Below are 8,094 nucleotides of genomic sequence, written 5' to 3'. Positions count from 1 at the left end.
AAAAGCACAACACAATCTAAAACCATCTCTATCTATTGGACCAGACGGAGTTTGGAAGTTTGCATGATGTTGCTGACCTTGAAAGGGGATAGCATGATTGGGATGATGCATGGACGGATACTTTTTGATAGTTTTAGTGAGATTGAACCTATTTAAGAAAAGAATTGATGAATCTGGTTACTGGTGGTACCATACTGCTCATGTCAAGAGGAAGCAGCTGATTATCTCCCAGGTTCAGGAGATTAGAGGGGTGAAACTCAGAAATGTTGTTTTCCCATCATGAAACTAGGTCTATGGAGGTTTATTTGTCTGAAACCTTATCTACCTTTCAGAAGAAGTTGAAAGCAGAGCTTCTCCAAAGAGCTTGGGATCGTCCAATCGCCAGGAATGATTTTATTTTTAAATGTGTATTTATAAGGGGTTTATTTTGTACTATCATATTTTCCTTGTTTTTAATGAGTAGCAGAAAGTCTGTTTTGATTGCAGCAGGATATGCATTGAATAGATAAACAAATAGACAAATAAACACTTCTAGCATTGGACATAACTTGGGTTTCTAGTGGACCTGTGTGATGGACACAGGTAGCAAAATCCTCTGGAGTCAGGGAAGGTTTTTCGAGAACAAGGGGACCCCGGCTTTTTAAAGGCCAGCAGAAGCTCTCTCTTGCATAAAGATGTGTCCACCTTCCTCTGCACTCACCCAGCCAATTTTTTTCCAGAGCAGCAATTTCTATTTTCATTATATGGGATGAACCACAAATAGATCATCCTATACTTAGATTTTCTTTTTAATGGGAACATATGGCTGCGTGGGGCCACATCAGGAGTGGGATTCTACCGGTTCTGCCCGGCTCTATAGAACCGGTAGCTCTGAAGAGCAGCAGACACAGAACTGTTTGGCCCACCCGCCAGTCTGCCTGGGCTCTTACCTGTCTTTTATTTCCTGCTTTTTCAACTTCAGCTGCTTTGCGTGGCACAGCTGATGTTGAAAAAGCAGGAAGAAAAGTGGCTTTTCAAATGCTGCGCACCTGCGCACAGCGCTTTTCAGCTGTCCGGGCGGCAATGCTTAAGGTTTTGCGTGTGCAAAACATAGTCACCAAACTGGTAGTAACACCAGTTGAATCCCATCCCTGGGCCACGTATAATCTCAGTATCTCTCTCCTGCACACCCAGAAATGTAGCAAGTCAAGTACAATTCATCAAGAAAAAAGAGAGGCTCGACTGATTTAGAATAGAATAGAACTGAAAGGGACCTTGGAGGCCTTCTAGTCCAGCTCCCTGCTCAAGCAGGAAAACCAGAGGTGGTATTCAGCAGGTTCTGACCAGTTCTGGAGAACCAGTAGCGGAAATTTTGAGTAGTTCAGAGAACCGGCAAATATCACCTCTGACTGGCCCCATCCCCATCTGTTCTCTGCCTCCCGAATCCCAGCTGATCGGCTGAGTCTCCTTTTGTTGCCCTGCACAGGAGAACGGAGTTGGAAAGCAGGTCAGTGGGGTGGGGAAGGAATGGGATTTTGCAGTAACCTTCCCCTGCCATGCCCACAGAACCGTAGTAAAAAATTTTGAATCCCACCACTGAAGAGAACCTATACCATTTCAGATAAGTGACTGTTTAGTCCACGGGTGTCAAACTCATGGCATCACATTGCTGTCACGTGACTTTTGTGTCTAGCCTTTTCTTAAAAACCAGTGATGGAGCACCCACAATTTCTGAAGGCAAGCAGTTCCTCTAGTTAATTGTCCTAACTGTTAGGAAGTTTCTCCTTCATTCCAAGTTGCTTCTCTCTTTGGTTAGTTTCTAACCATTAGAAAATAAATTGACCCCCTCCCAGGGGTGGGATTCTACAGGTTCACACCTATTCTCCAGAACCGGTTGTTAAAATTCTAAGCAGTTTGGAGAACTGGTTGTTAGAAGAAATTATTGGCCTAATCCTGTAAGGAAGGCAGGAAGGAAACATTCTGGTGTTGCTTACAGAAACTGCCTCTTCGTTAACCCTAATTACGTTATTGGCAGGACTAGACTTCCTGTCTCTGGAACTTCTCTGGAGTTTTTCCCCCCTCCTTTGCTGGTACTTTGCTTGTGTGGAGTGACCATTCAAAGTTACAATGGCATTGATAAAAGTGACTTATAACCATTTTTCACACTTACGACTCTTGCAGCAACCTCAGCCCTTTTCTCTGGTCCTTTCTCTCCCCAAAAAGAGAATGAGATGTGCAATGCAATTTTTTTTTTGCAAGCCTTTGCGGATGACTTGGCTTTTATTTTAGAAGACCCTTTAGAAACAGCACCAAAATTATTGAAAAAGATAGAGGCATATGGCAAGGTGGCTGGTTTGAAAATAAACAAAGATAAGACAAAGATCTTGACAAAGAATATGCTATTAAGACAAAAGGAAAAATTAGCAGACCTATTGAAAATTCAAGTCACGAACAAGGTTAAGTATTTGGGGATACATTTGACAGCAAGATGTAGTACATTAAAAGAGAACAATTACATTAAACTTAAACAGCAGATAGCGTTAGACTTGACGAAATGGGAAAATCTACAATTGTCATTAATAGGGAGAATTTCAACAATCAAAATGAATATTTTACCCAGAATTTTACACTTGTTTCAAACAATACCAATTAGGCTTGGAAAGGACTACTTTGAAGATTTAAATAAAATTGTGTTGAAATATATATGGCAAGGTAAGAAAGCGAGAATAAAGTTAAAACTCTTGCAAGATGCTAGAACTAGAGGAGGATTTGTTTGCCTAATTGGGAGTTGTACTACCAAGCTACAAACTTGATGTGGGCTAAGGCAGTGATCCCCAACCTTTTTTACGCCACGGCCCGGTATCCCCAACCTTTTTTATGGCGCAGCCCAGTACCGACATCAGCTGGGCGCCGCCATCTTGTTTTGATAAAAAAGTGCTTCCGGTGAACTCACCAGAAGCACTTTTTCATCAAAACAAGATGGCGGCGCTTAGCGCTCGATGAGCTTTTCCGGGTAGAAATAGCTTTCTACCCGGAAAAGCTCACCGGAAGCTTTTTCATCAAAACAAGATGGCGGCGCCCAGCAAGCCAGCGGCCCGGTAGGACTTGTTCCACGGACTGGTGCCGGTCCGCGGACCGGTGGTTGGGGACCCCTGGGCTAAGGAATGGATAACATTATGAAATACTAGATTGTTGACATTAGAAGGACATGATTTGTTGTTGGGGTGGCATGCTTTTTTATGGTATAAGGGAACCAAAACACAGGGCTATTTTAGAAGACATTATATATGGGAGTCTCTGTGGTTAAATTGGGAGAAGATTAAAAGACAATGCTATTTGAAAATTCCAATCTGGTTATCGACTATTTTTTTTTTTTTTTGGAACAAATTTTATTAATTTTTAAAGACAGACAAAACATCATTAAACATTGAAGACATAAAACCTCTTTCTATTATAAATTTTTACAAGGCAGATAAAACATTATTTTATACAATATAGTTCTAATATATCCCATTTCCACTTAAATATCTTTTAGCAGATTTCTCATTGTTTCTCTTTGCTCTTATTCAATTACATTTCTTTTCTATATTTATCCATTTTATAATCATCATATTCATATTTCCCTCTGTCTTGAATTATTCTCCTCTAGCTTTCCTCCAAGGTTTTATTAAATCTCAAACAAACATAAACACACAAAATACAGAAACATAAAACTTCTTTTTTAAAAAGTAGCTTGGCCCCGGATTACCTCTCTTTATATGGACTTCAATTAAATTTATGCTCATCATATATACCATTACCTATCTTATTTACCATTCTATATCTTCATTATAACTTCTCCCTGCTTTCCACTCTTCTTAATTCTATTTTATTTATTTCATCTTAATTTAAATAATTATACTTGTATCTTTTGTCCATTCTTTTCCAATTATCCATTTATCTCATTCCCTATAGTGAAAAAAAAAGATTTCTCCTGAAATCACTAATTGAAGTATGATGCCTTTCCATCGCTCCCCTAAATTAACATTTAAGGTAACACCTGGTTCCCTATCTGATTCTGCTTAGTACATTCTACCTACTAATTTTTATAAATCTATAAAGTAAAATTAAATATATAATTGAACATTAAATCTTATAACATTCCAATTATCTATTTCAAAAACAAATGCTACAATAATAAGTTTATACTAACATCCACACAATAGTCAATTAAACTCTATACTTACACTAAATATTTTAAACATTCCTTTTAATATTTTATTAAATCTTAAAATCTATCATTATTAAACCTTTAATGTTTGAATCTTTACTTAAGTCTTAAAAAATTCTAATTTTCTATTTCTAATACAAATACTACAATACTATCTTATGTACCTTGCAGAATCCTTTTGAAAAAAAAATTATACATTACCCTTTATCCCTAAAAAAAACATTCTTTTTCCCATCTTGTTTCATACCTTTGTGGCTTTTTTCCCCCCTTCTTCCTTCCTGTCTTATCCCATCTGGTCTTTTTACCCCCCCCCTACTCCTAACCTGCTCCTTTTTAGCTTCCCCTCTCTGTTGTATTTCTCTTTTCTTTTGCTTTCTAACATTGTATTGATTTTGCATCTTATTTTTCTCTTTCTTGGATGTTTTTTTAAGTCTTAAGTCCTTTTTCCTTCCTCTCTTTCTCCTTCCTTTCTTAATCAACTTTTTGGATTCGTTAAAGATGGCTTCTTCTTCTTCTGCTTCCTCCATCAATTGTTGTGTTTGCTGATAAGTAGCAAGCGCCATTTCTAAAAAGCAAAAAATTTCTCTCAAAGCGTCCTTGCCTTCTTTCTTTATTTTTCCATATTCCTCTCTCGGTTCATCAACAGATAAAGCCATAATAAACCTTTTCTTCTTCTTCTTTTTTTCTCTTCTTCTTCTTAAAACAACCAAGATAATTCAAAGCTTAGAACAATTCCCCCAAATCCCAAAGTCATCAAGCAATCCAAACAGAGCACAAAGTTCTTCCCTTCACACTTTTTCTTCCTGGGGTAATATCAATTGGAAAGGGAAAAAAACCCAATCTGTATTTTAAAGTCTTATTGCAATTAACTTCCAGTCTCAAAATCTTCCAGGCATCTCCTCCAACACGATCTTAATATAAATTTCTCTTTTGTCCTCTCCCTTCCCACTTGTAACAAAGAGCTTTAAATTTTTACCTTCTATAAAATAGCAGGCTTTTCAGTGTCCATTTGTTAATTCCATAGGGAAGGAGAGTACTTTCAGCACTTTCAGCACTTTCACTCGCCGCTTATAAATCTCTTCTGGAAACAAAATATCGTTCAGAAAATCAAGGTTTTCAGGATATTAAATGCATCTTATAGTCCCAGTTCAGCCAAAAAACTTTCGCTTCAAAACTTTCTCCTTCTTCCTCCAGCACAATCTTGTCCAGCTGCCGGCTTCTTTGTGGCGGCCATTACTGACCGTCGCTCCACCGCCTTGAGAAAGGGGTTGTGCCGGTGGGAGGGGGTCTGCAAAACCCAAAACCCTGTCCGGGTCCCCTGTCTTCGGCTGCCTCTACGGGGCAGCCTATCCTCCAGACCCGTCAGGATCGGAGGCACCAAGACGGCTAGCGCAACAGGGATCGTGCAGGATCGCGAAACCCCACTGCCGCCGAAGCCTGGCAAACCGGAAGTCCTGGTTATCGACTATTGGAGCATTTTCCTATCCTATAATATACAAGAAGGAACAAACAGTTAGATATGGGGAAATTTTGAATGAAAAGGGTGAACTTAAATCTATGCAAAAACTAGAGGAACAAGGTATAAAGATGAATTGGTTTTCATATGCGCAAATACATTCAAGGTATGATAAAGATTTTAAAACAGAAGGTTTTTATGATAAATTGACTGACTTAGATAAGATCTTGACAGGTACTGATGAAAAGGTGATTAAAAGATTATATGGATATCTATTAGAAATTAAACTAGAAGAAGAACAAGTTAAAGAAACTATGATTGCTTGGGGGAAGAATTTTGGATATGGGATTGATTTAGAGAAATGGCAAAAACTATGGTCTCAAAATTATAAAATGACAATGTTAACAGCATTTAAAGAAAATTTGTATAAGATGTTTTACAGGTGGCATTTCCCCCCGACAAGAATAGCAAGAATGTTCAAGAATAAATCCGAAAAATGTTGGAAATGTCATCAGATACTTGGCTCATATTACCATATGTGGTGGACTTGTGCGGATGCTAGAAAATACTGGACTAAAATCCACATGTGGTTGGAAAAAATGACAAAAAAACATATAGACTTGAAACCAGATATATTTTTATTGGGAATTTTACCTGAAACATATAGCAAAGATTTGAAATACCTGATTGTAAATGTATTAACAGCGGCTAGGATTGTATTTGTTAAAAACTGGAAAAATGAGAAAATACCATCGCAGGAGGAAATCATTAAGAAAATATTGGAATGTGCTGAAATGAGTAGATTGACATTTGAAATTAGAGAACAAGAGGATAAACAATTTTACAAAATTTGGGACCTTTTCTATCAATGGTTAGATAATAAAATACAATAATAGAATATGTAGAATTTTAGAAAATAATGAATATATAAAGATGTATTTCTTTTCTTTTTTATTATTATATCTATAAAATGTTTTTAGGATAGATTTGGGGAAATTATATGAATTGTTATAAAATAAACTAAGTAATTATAGTTATCTCGCAAAGTATGAATGAACAAAATTATAGTCAAATGATTGATTAATAATGATACTAGGGTATTCAATTTTTGATTGATAATATGAGATATTATGCAGTGTAACTGTAATTGAGACTGAAATGGATGCACAAAAAATTTGTAAACCAACCGACACACTGCTTGTACACTTATGGAAGAAAGTTGGATGTTTTTATGTTTTGTTTGTTTTTGTTTGTCTTTAAAAACCAATAAAACTGATTTTTAAAAAAAGAGAATGAGATGTGGTTAGATTTTTCTTTCTTTTTCTCTCTCTTTCCTTCTCTCTCTCTCTCTCCCTCCCTCTCTTTCTTTCTTTCTTTCTTTCTTTCTTTCTTTCTTTCTCTTTCTTTCTTTCCTTTTTTCTTTCTTTCTCTCTCCCTCCCTCTTTCTATATTTTTCCTTCTTTTTCTTTCTTTCTCTTTCCTTCCTTCCTTCTTTCTTTGTCTTTCTTTCTTCGTCCCTTCCTCTCTTTTTCTTTCTTTCTTTCTTTCTTTCTTTCTTTCTTTCTTTCTTTCTTTCTTTCTTTCTTTCTTTCTTTCTTTCTTTCTTTCTTTCTCTCTCCCTACCTCTCTTTCTATCTTTTGGTCTTTCTTTCTCTTTCTTTCTCTTTCTTTCTCTTTCTTTCTCTTTCTTTCCTTCCTTCCTTCCTTCTTTCTTTCTTTCTCTCTCCCTCCCTCTCTCTTTCTATCTATATGTCTTTCTTTCCTTCTTTGTCTTTCTTCTTTCTTTCTTTCTTTCTTTCTTTCTTTCTTTCTTTCTTTCTTTCTTTCTTTCTTTCTTTCTTTCTTTCTTTCTTTCTTTCTTTCTCTTTTTCTGCTCAAAGATTACTAGTTCCAAAGCTATTTGGACTATATCAGGGGCTGAATTCTAACAACCTTCTTCAAATTCAGGACCCTCTCTACTATTTTTATACATTTCTGTCCATTTAGCCATTCACCTGGCCTCTACTGACTTTGCATCTCCTGCTGCCTGTTCCCACATCCTTTTTTAAAAAAAAATGCATCATCCATTTAATTTCTATTGCAAGACTTCTCCAACTTGGTGCTCTCTATGTTCATTTTACTTCAACTTCCTATGTTAACTTTTGTGGGTGCCTTCAAGTCAGATTTTGACTCCTGTTGACTGCCAAAACAAGTCCTTATAAGAAAAAACTGGACTGCCATCTGTCAGAAATGGTGTAAGGTCTCCTGCTTGGGCGGGGAGCGGAGGGTTGGATGACCTACAAGATCCCTTCCAACTCTTTTAATCTGTTAACTATTAAAGTTGGCTTGGGAAGATTTTTTTTTGGGGGGGGGTGATTTGTCACTACCTGTTTCCTAGGGCTGAGAGAGTGTGACTGGCCCAAGGTCATTAAGGTGGCTTTATGCCTAAGTGGGACTAGAATCCACAGTC

Source organism: Notechis scutatus, chromosome Z (genome assembly GCF_049901735.1).
Source record: "Notechis scutatus isolate UNSWTSFEM ecotype Mainland chromosome Z, rNotScu1.2, whole genome shotgun sequence".
NCBI classification, from domain to species: domain Eukaryota; kingdom Metazoa; phylum Chordata; class Lepidosauria; order Squamata; family Elapidae; genus Notechis; species Notechis scutatus.
The sequence above is the reverse complement of the archived record's forward strand: the minus strand, read 5'-3'. Positions refer to the sequence as shown.